The following is a 17,275-nucleotide window of genomic DNA, read 5'->3' on the forward strand; positions in this document are numbered from 1 at the left end:
CAGTCTATCCCAAAAAATTCTAAATTGGATATTTCAGCCCCCTGTAAGACCTTTGGGTCATGGACAGGTTAATATTTTTTATATTAAAACAAAATAATATTTTTAAAAAATGCATGCAAGTTATGCACATATTAGATGTTTATTTTATTTTATTTTTATTTATTTATTTATTTACTTTTATTCTAGAAAAAAACACTTTTTTTTTTTTTTTTTAAACTATTTTTCCCAGACTTTTATCCTGAAATTATCCTCATAGATGAAATCCTACAAAATGTTTTGGTAGCCTGCCGTTGCAGCATCCCAACGAAAGCGTCCGCAGGCGTTCTCTTCCGACCCGGCCAAATGACCCCCCTTTCGGCCCAGCAGAGCAACGGCAAGGTGAACTCCGCATCCATCCCTCATATTTACATACGAGCTTAATGACTCCCCCGTGGGCTGTTGGGTAGCCTTCCAAATAAATAGTCGGCGTGGTGTAAGTGAGAGTGATGCATAGTACTGGTGGGCGACTTATGACTCAGCTCGTGATGATGCACGGCCTCCCAGCCTTAATTGCGGCTCTCGTCGGAGGAAGCTGGCCGAGACCTACTGACCTTGGTGTGGGAAAAAAAAAAAAAAAGGCACATTTTGGCATGCAGCAGCCTCTCCTCAACATTACTGTGGACTATTTTTATGCAAACTGTTTTTCTCCACAAGGAGCAGAAGTCACTTACCTGGGGAAGGAAGTGTGCTTTTATTTAAGTTTTATTTATTTAGCTTAATGAATGATGTTTTTAATATATACACCAAGTTTTTTAATGAATCATTAGCTATGCTGTTTTGTGTTGGGGATTGTTGATGTCCCCAAAACTAATTTGGAAACGAAGAATAATGAAAGCAATTCCAAGAGATTTTTTTTTTTACTTAATTAGTAATAATAATTTTAAAAAAATTTAAAAAAAAGAAAAAAGATTTTTTTTTTCCCAGTCTCAAATTTCTAGCGTTTGGGTTAATAAGTGTAATCAACATATAAAATAATGCGCCCAGACACGAGGCAAAAAAACAATAGTGGAACATTTCAACCAAATGAATTTTCAGCGGGCAAAAATAAATGGATTGTTTTAATTTACTGCTTTCCTCGAGCCCAACCTTCTGCCAACACTTGTGTGTGGGTGTGTGAGAGAGAGCAAAAGCTTCAAAGAACGAGATCAATCACCTTAATTAATAATGCAAGGTGCTTGTCTTATCCATTAACTCCAGTTGGCCGTAATAACTTCAAATTGGGTTGGAGAATCGCAAATTTAAATCACGGCGTAATAGAAGTGAGCCCAGAGGGGTGACACATGTAGCACAATAAGTCCATATTGATTTTTGCAGCGCAGTCCCGCTTGAAAGATGGCGTGAATATTCTAGAACAGGCGTGGGCAAACTACGGCCCGGGGGCCACATGCGGCCCCGTTCAACGTTTTAATCCGGCCCGCCGAACTTGGAAAAAAATGTAATGAATGTTTTATTTTCTAAATAATGTGGTTTTTCAGACATATATATTATTGGAATGCTTTTGTTCTGTTTCATTTAAAATTAAATGATTTTTTTTTTTTTTCTCCGATGAGGTGAGGTGACCAAAATTCTCCTGGTCCGGCCCCCTCTGTCAAATTTTAGAATCCATTGTGGCCTGCCAATTAAAAAGTTTGCCCACCCCTGTTCTAGAATGTTTGCTGTTCCCTTTGACGTTGTCTCAAAGCTGATAAAATCCAAAGGGTGCGACAAGAAAGGGGATATTTAAAGTGCCGGTGTCTTATTTTAATTGCCTATATGTCAGATGAGGGTGTGAAATTTGAAGCACGAAATCCACCCGGGAACGGCCCGCGCAGGGCCTCCTGACTATCGCGTGATAACGCTTGGCGGCGTGATAACATCTGCACCTTTCGTCACCTTCCGCCGCGTTCCAATGTTCGCCGGGCAGAGCAACAAGAGGCGGCGTAATTGAAACGCCACGGTGGCGTTTTAGCAGAAAGCTTTCTGTCCGCACCGTGACACGAGAGCAAGGTAATTATGGAAACATATGGCTGACCGGGGTGTCTTTTAACCCTTTCGCTAATGACTTTCGGCCATTGAAAAAGGGCAGGAGAAGGACACTCGTGTCGTTAAGAGAGGTACTCAAAAACGGGAAGCAAGGTCTGTCTTGAAAATGGCCTCGCAAGCGTATCTGCAATTAAATCCACACTTTTCCCTCCTTCGGCCATTGTGATTTAAAAAAGCAAGAATATATTTTAGATTTTCCAACGCTCGCCAGTTACGACTTTCGGGTGTGTTGATTCCGCATAGCGCTGCCCCCTCACGAGTGAATATCCAATCACAAAGCGCGTTCATCACCTTCAACGTAAGGCCTTCAAGAAGGCTCGCTATAACCAACTCGTGATCTGATTGGCTATCGCAACTGTCGATCAATGGTAAAATCCCCACCCGCACGATTGTATTTGAAGGCCTCGGACGAATAGTGCGTGCTACTGGTGTTATGGAATCTGCCCGGCAACACCAGCTAGCTGAATTCTGATTGGATAAAAACTCTCACTAAAAATACAGCACTAGGATATAATATGACATCAATGTGAAGAATATGATCATGATTTCGTGATCATGTTAAGCCACCAGAGAAGGCCTTGAAGGCCTTGACCGCCCACCACTGGTGGACAGTGTGGTGTAATTCTGGAACCTTGGAGTATTTCGTCCAAAACCTCCAACCTTATTTAAAGACAGCCAAAAAGTATTTCAAAAGGCAAATTTGCATAATCGGTAACCTTTCAAAATAAATGACAATGTTGAGCAAATGTTGAAGTAAGAATGCCGAGCTCTTAAAGACTGCCGGTTCACTTTTGAGTTTTACACATAACGTTAACAGCCATCGCTAAAAGCTTGTTACTTCAAAGCCTTTCCCATTGGCAGCGGCTTCAATTTAACTCAAGACGACCCACTTCAACTCCATTAACGTTCCTGGCTGAATGGGACCAGGGGAAGATGCGTCCCCCATAATGCCAGCTCACCTCGGGCAATTTTTATTTTTTTTCCCTTTCACTTTTGGATGCTCCGTCAACGCTCCATCTCTCTCTCTCTCTCTCTCTCTCTTTCTCTCTCTCTCTCACATGCTAATGGAGAACAAAATAACCCTCCCCAGTCCGTGCAGAACATGCCTACAGCCCTCAGGTAAATGACAGTGTGACCCAGCCAACCGGAGCTTTTGTTCCAATTGCTCTTGTGGCTGTTGGCAAACACGCCGCTGCTGCCGTTGCGACTGCACAATGAACCGAAAGCGTGCAGCACAATGAGCTGCCGTCGGTCCAGAAGCAGTCGTTGAAAATAGCCTCGGCCTTTTCCTTCTTTGCTGAGACGTTCACTTGAGAGCATAACGGCGGCTATTTGCTCGCGCGGCAGGAGCGTCCGTGCCAATTAATTTGTTCGTCGCAACTGTAAAATAAAGTTAAATTTCAATGTTGTTCTCGTAAGAATAAGGCATCAACATTGAACCTTAAAAGGAAGTCATGACTTTGTTAAATTGGTGCTCAGCATTTTTTTTCACAATGTACGGGGAAAAAGAGACTACGCCGAGCCGCGAATGGCGAACGATGGAATCGTTTGCTGCGCTCAATTTGGTACAAAAGATGAGCTTGGGGTTCAATGAGGCCAAAATATTGTATGGAGCAAGAGAAAGTGGGTTGGAGTGTTTTTTTTTGTTGTTTTTTTAAAGGCTTTTAGATGGAACTTGAGGCATCTTTAAAATGCATTTTACCGACATATACTGTATTTTCCAGACTATAAAACACACCTGAGTATAAGCCGCAGCAACTCTTAAAATTAAAATAAATAAATAAATAAATAAATAAATAAAAACCGGCATTTAAGCCGCATCAGACTATAAGCCGCAGCAACTCTTTAAAAATAAAAGTAAAATAAATAAATAAATAAAAAACGACCTTTAAGACGCATCAGACTATAAGCCGCAGCAACTCTTTAAAAATAAAATTAAAATTAAAATAAATAAATAAATAAATAAAAAACGACATTTAAGCCGCATCAGACTATAAGCCGCAGCAACTCTTGAAAATAAATAAATAAATTCATTTATAAATAAATAAATAAATAAATTAATTAATTAATAAACGATATGCAAGCCACATCAGGCTAAAAGCTGCAGCTTTCCATGTTGAAAAAAAATTGTTTACTGCATGTACAGAATGATTTTGTTCTGTGAATACACATAAAGGTACATAAACAGATTGTTAAAACGGTGCCTTTTGACACAGCAACAACTTTGCTCATTAAAACAGAACAGACGCAAGAGAAAAAAAATAAAATTGAGATTTATTTAGCGTATTTTCTGATTTATAGAGCGCCCCTAGTGGTGAAAGAAAAAACCACAAAAAAGCTGCAACGTTGTATGAGCCTCATGGTTCAAAATCTAGGGAAAAAAAGTATGGGTTTATAGTCCGGAAAATACGCTAAGTGTGTGTTCGGTTTTTATCCCAACTTAGCACTTAGCTTACGTCTTTGACCGGTCAATAACAAAAAATCTGATTTGCCATCCGTCTCTGACTGCTGCTAGACGTGAACTGTTCGTCTCCTCCGCTAAACGACGATTAGACCACAGAGACCAGATGGTCCGTCTTTGACTGTCATCGCCGGCCAGTTGCTCCGTTCGATGTCGACTTCGCCCGTCGAGACGCTCAGCAACTGGGGACTGATTTCCTCTCCCGCAATCAGCACCCAGCAAATATTTCTGACAAAGACATATGGCGGAGAGACGTGTGCGGCAGCAGACTGCCAATCCTCCAGCCTGGACTGTTTTCGCTTGATTGTTCCATGCAAGTTTCGCCGCTTTCCAGCAGGGGGAGCCACTTCCGACGCACACATGACGGCACGATGAAGTGGTGGGTCGTCGTCTCGGCGTTTAAGGCGGCGACGAGGAAAAACACGTCCGTGTCCCGACACACACTAATGTGTTCTGTCATTCCCCCTTCACCCATCTTTGAGAACGCGTCGTTCGCCCCTTCACCCATTGGACTTTGGGGAAAGCTCGCTGACATCAGAGTTTGCTCGCAGTGGAGTTCCTGTCTGAGCTCTGGCAGCTAGGCTGATAGGCAGCCCGGTGGACTGGCAGGCTTTTTAAATTGCACCCAGGTTGATGGGTGGCTGTCACGAGGGGCAATCTACCGAGAATTTCCGCGGGGGAAAAAAAATACCACGCGTGGGGACGGTGACCCAGAGACGATATCTCTCTAATCTTGATCAAAACTCAGATTGTAGTGGAATAGGAAGTTGGATTTTCCAGCATTCGTCTCATTTTAATGAACCGCCACAGATACTGTACCGACCATTGAACCGTGCTATCGGTTTTATTCCGCGGGGAACGATCCCAACAACGTCGGAAATCGTCACTTTGGCATCTCAACACTTTAAGAATTTCGGCACGATGGCCTCACGGTGCAAACGTCGTGGCTCCGGCCTTCTTGCGTGGAGTTTTTATGTTCTCCCCGTGCCTGCGTGGGTTTTCTCCGGGTATTCTGGTTTCCTCCCACATTCCAAAGACGTTTCTGGCAGGTTGATTGGACACTCTAAATTGCCACGAGCGCAGATGGTTGTCCGTCTTTGTGTGCCCTGCGATTGGCTGGCAACTAGTTCAGGGTGTGCTCCGCCTACTGTCCAAAGTCCGCTGGGGTAGGCTCCAGCGCCCCCTGCAGCCCTTGGGATGAAAAGCGGGTGGATGCATTTTTCTCACCTGCTACATTAGATATCTTGATGTCCACGGAATTCTCGCCACAAACTGCCAAATGTGTCACATCACTCAGATCCAAGCATGATTCAACAGGTTATTTCTCCTGTCTTACCTTTCGGCAAATTGGCTTTGCATAATCCGACTAAACTCCGCCCTGTCGGTCCCTAGCGGTAGCGTATGTAGCAGAGTGGCTTCATTCAAGGCCAGTTATGAGCCATAAATCTTCGTAGGGCAGAAGAACTGCAGACAGGTGGCTTCCTTATGACCTGCTGATAAGTGGAGCGTGGTCGTTAATCATTTGCGGCGCTCCTTGACCGGCCAGGATACAGTTGTTGTGGATCCGACCAATCGGGCCCGGCAATTAACTTCTGCTCTCCCTTCGCCGTGCGCGGTGAAAAATCAGATTGTAAAAATGTCACGTTTGCGCCGATAAGCCGACGCGTAGACCTAGTTCCAGTCGGCGGTAATTACAACGCGATGATTTTGGAATTGTAAAGGATTTGTCACGTCCGAGCAAATGGCGGCGGGCGTTCGTTGCGTGCGTTGATAAGACGTGGCACCCGTAAGCCTGCGACAAGAGTCACTAGTGATTATGTGAAATGGCAGCGACACTGTACAACAGTCGTCTCAGCAATTCCGCGATACGGCTTGCATATGAACTAGGAATAAATCCAACCCCCCCCCCTCCCCCCCTTCAGCTTTTTTTGACGGCAGCTATTCACACGCTTAGCCCCCTCGCGCTGCACTGCCTGCCAGAATCAATTGCTCTGGCCACCATTGCCAAGCATGAATTTTTATCTCCCAGCTGGAAAACAAGGGGGAGCAGCGCGCGCAGAGATGCCGGCCATCAATCACATGATTAATTCTCTCTCGATGCTTTTGAAAGTGAGCTTGGCATTCATCTAAAGACCTTGAACGCTGATGTGCTAACCTCCCCAGCACTCCATCTTTAACCTTTTTAAGTGGCACCCCCGAAAAAACGATAGTCGGGAACTACTTGGAGTTATTGTTCCACATTAGAGAATGTTTCAACGCCTGACCCTGTCAAGTGTAATCAGTGCGAAATAAATGTTTGCCCTTTACACCGTCTACCTGTGATTACGATGCTTTCGCATGTTCATGTTGTTATTATCAATGTTGATGGCCTTTTTTCTTGTCGTCCCGCAGCTCTTGAACTCCCGGGAAGTCTGCTTGGGTGCTGAAAGGTAAGCGCTGGCTTGAGTTTTTTTTTTTTTTTTTTTGGAGCTGCACCGGTGGTAGGATTTGCACAATACTCACATCAACTCATTCACTGCCATTGACGGATATAGACGCCCAAAAGTCGATTCATTCTACCTGGGATGTTGAAGAGAAAGGACTCGTGGAAATGTTCCTGGAACAAATTAGTTCCCCTTGGGCAGGGGTGGGCAAACTACGGCCCGGGGGCCAAATGCGGCCCGTTGGATGTTTTAATGCGGCCCGCCCAACTTGAAAAAAATTCAACCTTGTAAATTTTATTTTCTACATTCTGTGGGTTTTTTTCAAAGTCATATATTTTGTTTGTAATGCTTTTGTTTACTTTCATTTCAAATTAAATGTATTTCTTTTCTCCGTTGAGGTGAGGTGACCAAAACACTCCTGTTCTAAACAGCCAATCAGAATCAGCCCTCGTGTCCGACTCCTGATTGGTTAAGAATTGTGGCACACAATTGCCACGCCTGCATCGTAAGCGTAAAACGTAGCGTATATTAGTCAGCCTACGCTGAAGCTGCTATTTTAGACAAAAGTTTAATCCGCAATACAGTCAGGCAGTTTTCTCCTATTTTCAGATTCAAAAATCCTCCAAAAATCTCACACAACAAAATAATAACTCTATTCTTCTTGTGTGCGGTGAACATGCAAAGACGCAAGGAATATTTACTGTGCTGCGGACGGTACAAACTTTTGGGATGCCTATGAGTGTTTTTTTTTTTTTTTTTTTGACAGTTTGCGAGATGAACCATCAAATCATTGGAGCGAAGTTTTCCGCCCGGAAACACAAAAACAAAAAAGGCGGTGGATGCTATTTCTCACCCTGTCTGTTTCCCTCTGGTCTTGTGCAATTCAATCCACATTTGCACACTGTCTGGGGATTGCTATGATAGGCCACCACGATTGACTCGTATCTGTATTTGTCGTGCGGGTTCTGCGACAAATGTTCATTTAAATGAGAGTGTGAGAAGAAGGAAAAAAAAAAAAAAAGCATTTTGGCGAACATGGCGGATTTGAACAGTTTGTAGCAGCGGGGGCATAATTAGTGCAAGACCTTGGACATGTCGTAGTTTATTAGTCAGTCGTGCTTTAATTCTTTGTGTTTTTTTTAGTCTCACTTCTGCTCGGTTCATATTGTTTGGTCACGGGCTTTCATGAGGCTTGTTCTGCGTCATTAGCAAGCAGGTGATGACAACGCACGTGGACCGATGCTTTCATTGATTTTTTTTGTTGTTATTGCAGCGGAAGTCATGAAAGTTGTAATAATCAAACAAGATTTTGATTTTATCGCCGACCCTGTTCAACTACCGTGTCTTGAGTCTGCTGTGATTTATCATCGTACAGTCATGGCGGCAAAATCAGCGACAAAACTTGACGGTGGCACTGATTGGTTTGATTCTCCAGCTGTGATTTGCTGTTGTTTTTTTTGTCAAACGCTCGTCCAGTCGTTACTCCTTTAAATGCAAAAAGATTGACGACATAACTCGTCCATGGCACTGACTGTTTTGATTTCCATCCATCCATTATTTGTGGGGTACTGGAGCCATCTCCGGGCAGTAGGCGGGGTACATCCTGAACTGGTTGCCAGCCAATCGCAGGGCACACATGGATGCTCACCTGTAAAGCACTTCTTTTTAAAAACTAAAACTAATACAAAAACAAACAGAAAAAACTCAAACCAATTAAAAACCAACAAACTTGCCCTGAAAAGTAATTATCCATCCATCATCTCGACCGCTTCTCCTCACAAGGGTTGCGAGGGGGTGTTGGCGCCGATCCCAGCTGTCTTTTGGGAAGTAGGCGGGGTACACCCTGAACTGGTTGCCAGCCAATCGCAGGGCAGACGTAGACAAACAACCATTCGCGCTCACACTCACACCTCGGGGCAATTCAGAGCGTCCAATCAACCTGCCATGCATGTTTTTGGAATGTGGGAGGAACCCGGAATACCCGGAGAAAAGCCACGCAGACACGGGGAGAACATGCAAACTCCACACAGGAAGGCCGCAGCCGGAATCGAACCCACGACATCTGCACTGTGAGGCCATCGTGCTAAGCAGTCGTCCACCATCTTATTTGCTAAATTTGGTTTAAAAATAATCACGGAATAGAATTTTCTGTGGGTCTTGAAGAATCAATCTGTGGCACTCTGGTGTTGCGATGAGCGCAAATGTCCGACATTGAATGCGTTAATTGATTTATTTCCTCACCGCTGGAGTCAAATGTTGCCGTGTGACTGTTAAGAAGACATTGTTGGAGCAACCTGAGGCTGAGGCTGGATGAAAGTGTCTTTGAGGTTTGGTCGCCTACGTGAGGAGAAAATAATGGCCTTTACCGCGCTTTCCACTCTCCGCTATCTCTTGTTGACCGGCTCTTCCTTCTCCTCTGTTGCTGCCAATCTTTGCTGCACAGCCCACTGGGTTTTGGCAGCAAACAACCCCCCTCCGCCGCCACACGCTCCTGCGCTCACCTGTCTACTCATTTGAGCCTGGGAATGGCTAATGGTCGCTACTGTCGGCTCACGTCAAGATGACTGCATGCGCTCGGCACGACGGGGCTCAGGTGTGCGCCCAGAGCTGTTCTTCAGGGGGACTTCGGCTCGACCACATGGCACCTCCGCAGCACAGCTCCCGTGCTTCTGTTCTGGCGTCACGCAAAGTTAGCGTGAGGGAAATAAGAGAAAACAGCTTTGGGACTGAACCCTGAACTTTTTTATTTATTTATTTTTTTTCAAGGATATTAGGGGACGGGTCATCATTGTAAAGACAAAGTCCAAATGATTTCATTTTTATACTGTATTTTCCGGACAATAAGCCGCTACTTATTTCTTAGATTTTGAACCATGTGGTTAATATAACGGTGCGGCTTTTCTGTGGATTTTTCTTTCACCACTAGGGGCGCTCTATAGTTCAGAAAATATGCTCGAATAATTTCAATTTTTTTTTTTAATTATCAAGATTGTTGCCGTGTTAAAAGGGACTGTTTGAAGAATCTTTTTTTTTTTTTCAACGTAGAAAACTGCGGCCTTTAGCATGATGCGGCTTGTCTATCTTTTTTTTCCCGATAATAGAGTTGCCGCGTCTTCTATAAAGGTGCGCTTTATAGTCCAAAAATTAGGGTAATTTATTTAATCGCACTTATACTCATGATTTTATTAAATTACTATAATGACTGACCAAGATTAAGATAAGAACATTTCAATTGATTCTCGAGTTGTTTTTTTTCTTCATTCAACATCTTAATATCGTTATTGAGATTTTATTATTGGTTGTGAGTTTAGCTTGACACTTATACAGCTTATACATTTACAGTAATTTCTGGACTATAAAGCGCATTTGTATCTAAGCAGCAGCAGCAAAAATCGCGATATACAAGCCGCACCAGACAAAAAGCCGCATTTTTCTCTGTTGAAAAAATGAGTCGTTTACTGCATGTACAAAACAATTTTGTACTGTCAATGCACAGAAATGTCCATAAACAGATTCTAAAAACAGTGCCTTTAAACATGGTAACAACTTTGCTAATTCAAACAGACCCAAGAAAAAAAAATTATTTACATATTTTCTGAAGTATAGAGCGCCCCCTAGTGGTGACAGAAAAATCCACAAAAAAGCCGCATGGTTCAAAGTCGAGGAAAAAAGTAGCGGCAAATACGATATTTATATGATAGCGCCACTCAAACATGAGTATAATTCCACTTAACAGGTGTACCTAATGACCTGTCCAGCCATTTTTCGGCCTTTCCCAGCATGAAGAAGCTGTACCGTTCCAATGAACTAAAGTCGTGACAAAAGGCGCAAAAAATTGCGTCCGGCGCTTTCTGCCTCGTTATAATTCTCTAATTGTCAAGCCGACCACTGCTTTTTGATATTGATTTCATTTACAACCAGTCTACATTCGGTTCGATGCAAATCCGGAGCAATTGTTGCAAAAGTGCATCAGTGTGTCTCTGAAGGCCCCCCCCCCTCCACCCGCCGTCCTCTATCCGGCTCAATTGTGCCGATTTATGTTTTAATTAGGTTGATCTACTAAGTGTGGAGTGGCTCTCCGGCCAACGCTCACCGTCAACCCGCTTGATCATGTGTACGTTGTTTCGTAATGGGAATTTTAATGCGGGAAAGCACTCATGTCGACATCCACAGGAACCGTGGTATAGATTATTTGCCATTTGTTTCACGCAACGCTATATGGCTTTGTTTTGACCGAGCATATTGTGCACAAGTGGCAATTTGAATGAGATTGCGATTTACGTACTGCACAACACGGCAACCTTTTCTATTTGTGAGTATGCTGAGAATCAAATATTGAATGCTTCTGTTGCAACAAAATTGCTCAGTTCGATGAGTCCATCGGGTTTCATTTTTCTTGGTGCTGAATAAGATGTTTTAGTGATTGGGAAATCTTGTTCCTTCTCAGGACACAAACTTTCTTTTCACTTGTGTGTAAACGGGAAGACGTTGGATGACATTCAAAAATTCAACTTTTTTTTTTTTTTTTTTAAATACAGTCGTAATTAAATGAAAGAGTCTCAAATAAATAATTTATAATAAATATTGGAATTATGAAATCTGCCCGGCAACACGAGCTAGCTGAATTCTAAAAATTCAACACTAGGATAAAATATGACATCAAAGTGACAAATATGATCAGGATATTTTGATTATGTTTGGCCAGCAGAGGAGGCCTTGAAGGCCTTGACCGCCCACCACTGATAAATAGAGCGAGACAGACCGTGAGAAAATAAAATTTATTTGAACTAACTGTTCGACCAGTCAGAAGCGTGAAAATAGGAAAACTGAAACGGCGGCATTTCCGAAGCATTTAACAAGTTTGCTGATTGCCAGAGGCTGAGCTGCACTGTATTTGTTTCCGGATTAGAATGAGGCCCTAAAGATTCTTCCCCGCCTAATATGTTCCGCATGGGAACACATCTGGATTGTATCCTAATAGATGTAGCGCTACAGCCGTACCTGTGAGGCATAAAATTACATTTCTTTCCCTCTACGTGTCTTTACCTCCATTATGCACAAAACAGTAATTGTGACGCTCCACCGGCGGCATCACCTCATTAGTATAACAAAACGCAATCCCGTATCTTGTCACTTGATGACGTTGCGCAAAGTGTCTCGCCTTCTCCTCACTCTCCGACAAACAACAGCTGGAGAGGACAAAGCGACGAGGCCACGGCCGGACGAGCCGTCAAGCCTCTGCGCCTCTGACAGTATTTTGGCAAGCTACGTTTCACACGAGACACGCTTCCGCTTTCGTGCCGATAATCGCTCCCATCCCACCCGCCGCATGGCAAAGGGGGTCGGCAACAATGCGACGGCATCACATGCGATACGTTACGATCGGTTGCTCTCGGATGGTTGATGAGATTCAGTCGAAAATCAAAACAGCCTCTCGTTGACTTTCTTGAAGTTATTTTGCACCGTCCACCCCATCTTCGCTCTGCGCTTACAGTGCCGGCAACCTGCCACCCTGTGCCTGAGTGGGTTTTCTCCGGGTACTAGTGATGGGTAAATGAAGCTTCAAATTTGCTTCATGAACCAGGTGTTGTATTTTTGAGTCCTCTAGATGGCACTGTGGGGTTAAATAAAAGTTTTAAAAAATGGCAACAGAGAGCGCCACCTACAGGAGTCCAAAAATACTACAACTGCTTCATGAAGCAGATTTGAAGCTTCATTTACCCATCACTACCGGGTACTCCGGTTTCCTCCCACATTCCTCCGACTTTCTACATAGTGCCTGATGGAACTGAAAAAAAACTAATAAAAAAAATAAATAACTAAAAAAAACGACAATCTCATCACAAGCTAAATCTCTTTCCAAAGCATGCAGGCATTCTGCTCTCACCTTTATCCCTTTTTTTCAAAGGCCCAGTAATTAAAAGTCGTCTTAAAGTTGACTTGCTACCGCTTGGCCCCAAAGCCTCGGCCAGGTTATCAGCGTCAGGAAGGGGGGGGTTAAAGCAATCTTTCCTGCAACTTCCCCTCGAGCAGTCAGAAAGCCCGATGCATTTCTGCACATCTCAGGCTGAGGCCAAAGCTCAACCCGCCGGACAAAAGACCTTCACCGAGGCTCAACAAGAATGCCGCACAGTGGTTGATTTCTCCATCCTAGCTTAGTGAGTAATCTAATGCTGCATATAAAAGAAACGGAAGAAAAAAAGGGAATGGTTAAACTTATTCTGTCACGATGTGAGTTATTCCATTTAAATTGTAGAGAAAAAAAAAGAATGGATTAAAAAGCGTAATCGGCTGCACATTGGAAAATTCCTAATTAATTTTCATGTTTTCTAATCAAAATGAAATGGCAAGTCGTAAGTCGTGGTCAATGTAATGCACCTTTCGAGCCCGCTACCGTAATTTCCAAACTATAAAGTGTGCCTGTATATAAGCCGCAGCAGCTCCCCAAATAAATAAATAAATAGATTTAAAATAATAATTAAAAAATCCAGACTATAAGGCGCGCCTGAATATAAACTGCGGCAACACCCCCAAAAACGATATACAAGCCGCGCCAGGCTATAAGCCGCAGTTTTCTATGTTGGAAAAAAATTAGTTTTGTACTGTGAATGCACATAAAGGTACATAAACAGATTGTTCAAACTGTGCCTTTTAACACGGCAACAACTTTGCTACTTAAAACAGAACAGACTCAAGACAAGAAAAATTGAGATTTATTTAGCGTATTTTCTGAACTATAGAGCGCCCCTAGTGGTGAAAGAAAAATCCACGGAAAAGGCGCACCGTTGTATAAACCGCATGGTTCAAAATCGAGGAAAAAAAGTAGCGGCTTATCGTCCGGAAAATACGGTCAATTGTTTCCATGACGTTCTAAAATCAAAACGTTTATTCAGCTTCCACCTCACAACTCATTGCAGTGAGAACAAATCTAAATTTGCTTCTCAATTGCGTCCGATTTGCAGTGAAAGCACCGTGATGAGGCCACTTTTCATCCGGAGTCCACCAAGAGCTCTGACCTGCTGTCTTATTAAAACTCAAAAAGGATCTTGGAATGAACTTTGTGTTCCGGCGTCCGCTTGGCAACGCAAATACGTTTACCAACGGCTGATCACACACGTCGGCGGTTTTACCAACAGTCTTGCTGCGACGGCTCTCTTTTTGCGACCCGCAAAAGCCGTCGAGTTGAGTCGCACGGCACAGTGTGGCAAGCAGTGACACAAAACTAATACCATGTCACACAGACTGTCAGCAGATTAGCCGGTGGATTACACCCCGGCCATTAGATGTGCACACAGCGACAAGGCCACAAACATGGCGGGGAGTGGGAGAGAGAGGCACGCAGGGTGCAAAGGGTCGGCCGTATGCCCGACGACGGCGTGGCATACCAAACAACTCGGAGGAGGCGGTTGTGCGAAACTGCTTGTCGGCCATGTCGCTAAAATAGACCATACATTTTCCACTTCATTATCTGCACCTCTGATTTTTTTTTTTTGGGGCGTCTCTTATTTAGCATGCAGCATTCCCGTATGAAAAATCCAGAGCGATGGCAATCAAAAACTGACATGGTCGTTCCCGTGAAGCGATATTTTGACAGACAGGCAGAGAATCGAATAAAAGCAGATGACAAAAAAAAAATAGGTTAACTTTGGAGATTCATTTGAAAATTTCTAACACAGTTAAATATTTTAACTCAGTTCATTTTGAGTTCTGGAGAATTAAATGGTGACGTGCAGGACACTCAAAAAATAATGGCCAGTCATCACTGCTTAAAAAAAAAAATCCGTAATTCATTGCGATTAATCACATTTTTTTTAACGACTGTGTTTTCCGGATTATAAACCGCTACTTTTTTCCTTGATTTTGAACCATGCAACGAATACAACGCTGCGGCTTTTCTGTGGATGTTTCTTTCAATTCAAATCTACTTTATATTTGGTGATTTTACATGAATCCCAAGATATTATTCAAGTAAATATCGGTTAAAATGCGATTAATCGCAATTAATTATGGCAATTTTTTGCGATTAATTAGTTAAAAAAATGCAATCGCTTAACAGCACGACAAAAAATACAACTGTGAATGTTTTTCTATTTAGCAGTAATGACTGGTCATCATTTTCAAGCGTTCTGCGCAAGATGTGTTACCAATGTCCAGTCTCGTTGCGTTTTGGTTCGCGTCAAATTCCCACTTCCCAATGAGAGGATGCCAGAAAAGCAGCCAAGGTATTTTTGTATTCTGCGGTTTCGAAATCTTCGGATGCCTCATTTGCGGTCCTGTCGCCACGAATTACGCTGAGCGTGAGACTCACCTGGAGTGATGAAGCCATATTACAAGCAGGAATGCTCATATTTTCAAGACGTCAGATCTTTTCCCCTTTTGTATCATTATTTTGCCTTTTCCTCTTTTCTCAAGAAAAAGTGTTTATTATTTATTTTTTTTTACAAATTTTCTTGCGCGTGGGCTGGCTATTTTCCTTCCGTACCGCGGGACGGAGATAAGTGGAAGCAAAGATTCCCCCGAAGAAAACTTCTTTCAGACTCTGATGATCAATGAAATATTTGTTGTTTCGCCGGGTACCGAAAGTCCCCGGCGGTTGGCAAAATGCTGAAGATCTGGATCATTAAATGGTTATTCCGCCAAGTTTTCATTAACATCAAATCACTGCTTTTATTTAAATCAGCAAAATAACAAAGAGAACATATGTCGTGGTTGCCGATGGAAACATTTTCTCTCCAGCGCCGAGCAACGACGACGCTTTTGAGCTTCCGAGAGCAACGTCGTCCCTTCGCTGTTTTGACGATAATCGCTCTGGCCGCCCCTGCCACGGAACCACTTTGCAACATGTAATGCCGCATAATTGCCTTCCTGAGTCGCCCGGTGGGGGCTTCGTTCGGAGATGCTCTTTTTCCACGCGGGGAGTGGAGTGGAGGGTGTCAAGTTAACCGCGGCTAAATGGAAATGCCGAGATCCATTCAGAGTGAGAATTGTGTTTAAAAGAGCCTCGCTGTGTTCATACGGCGGGGAGAATAATTTGGCGACGGTGTGATTATCCTCCGACTTTTTGGCGTGCGTGCGCACCTGAAACCTGTGCTGCTGCGAATCCCCGCGGGGATGGTTTCCGTTTATGACGTTACACAAAAGCAGGACTGGTAACGGGGAAAAAAATGAGGGAGCCCCTCGCGCCCTGATTGGTTGGCTGCTAACAACCCATAAAAAACTAATTCCACACCAGCTAACTCCAGTAATGTCACGCCGGAGCCCATTCCACCATTTCCACCGCCTCCCTCGCAAATGCAAGTCGAGGGGCTGCTTTGGATTACCCGGAGAAAGGCGAGGGCGAGGTGGATGGCGGGGAAGCAAACTAATTTGCCTTTGCCGCGTTTACGAGCATTTAATTTGAAACAATTAAGATATTACGGCACCGCCGATTCACAACAGCGGAGTGACAGCTGGGAGCCATCCCATAAACCTCGGAGCTGCTGAATGAGGCACCTTGCTCCGCCACGCGCTTTCACAAACACTCCCTTCACTTCTTTCTTCGCGTGCACGCTTCCTGACAATTCACTTTTCATTTTGAATGTTTACAAAGTGAGGAATAAAGCTAACCCAAACAAAAACTCCGAACCTTGACAGAACAGCCGCCGGCACCGTTTTGTCTGAAGGCCTCGGACGAATAGCGCATTCTGCTGGTATCATGAAATCTGCCTAGCAACATGAGCTAGCTGAAATTTGATTGGATAAAAACTATCACTAGGATATAATATGACATCATTGTGAAGAATGATTTCGTGATGATGTTAGGCCAGCAGAGAAGCTCTTGCAGGCCTTGACGGCCCACCACTGCCTAAACCTAACAATAATCCTTAAACCCTAACAATGATTTAAAAATCCTCACGCCGAACTGAGAATTGAGTGGGAACGACTCCGAACCCCCAACTTGGGGTGACGTTTGCTAGCTTGGTAGCGTACCAGCTCCTTGTGTCGAGGCGACCCCGGTGCGAATCCTGTGCCGAGCGGCTCTTTCTTGCTGGCTGTTCGCTTCCTCCTGCTTCCTACCTCTTCTTTCGCTGTCTTGTCTATTAAAGTCAAAAAGCCTCCAAAATAATACTTTCAAAAATAACACTCAACTCTTGCCAACAATCTCCAACCAAAAAATGAAGATTTAGTAGCATTCACGCCAATCTTAAATATATCTCAGAAACTGGAAAAAGTTAGAATTATATAATTCTAGTTAATTTTTGCTGGGTTTTTTTGTTAGTTTTAATTAGTTTTAGTTTTTTTTTTTTTTTTTCAAAAACACTTTTAATGCAGTTAGTATTAGACTTAGTTT

At 43.5% G+C, this 17,275-nt stretch overlaps 1 protein-coding gene across 36 annotated transcripts in view; it reads left to right on the forward strand.

The window, feature by feature from the left end:
* Positions 1-17,275, forward strand: part of LOC148338887 (receptor-type tyrosine-protein phosphatase delta-like) — a 269,563-nt gene that overhangs the window by 138,309 nt on the left and 113,979 nt on the right. For all 36 annotated transcript variants that reach the window (XM_088293384.1, XM_088293387.1, XM_088293394.1 and 33 more), the window contains one exon: positions 6,914-6,951. The gene's annotated coding sequence lies outside the window, so the exon portion shown is untranslated. The remainder of the gene's footprint in view (positions 1-6,913; positions 6,952-17,275) is intronic.

This window comes from Idiotropiscis lumnitzeri, chromosome 4, assembly GCF_059441095.1.
Source record: "Idiotropiscis lumnitzeri isolate Australia: NSW breed Sydney's pygmy pipehorse chromosome 4, RoL_Ilum_1.0, whole genome shotgun sequence".
Classification (NCBI taxonomy): Eukaryota; Metazoa; Chordata; class Actinopteri; order Syngnathiformes; family Syngnathidae; genus Idiotropiscis; species Idiotropiscis lumnitzeri.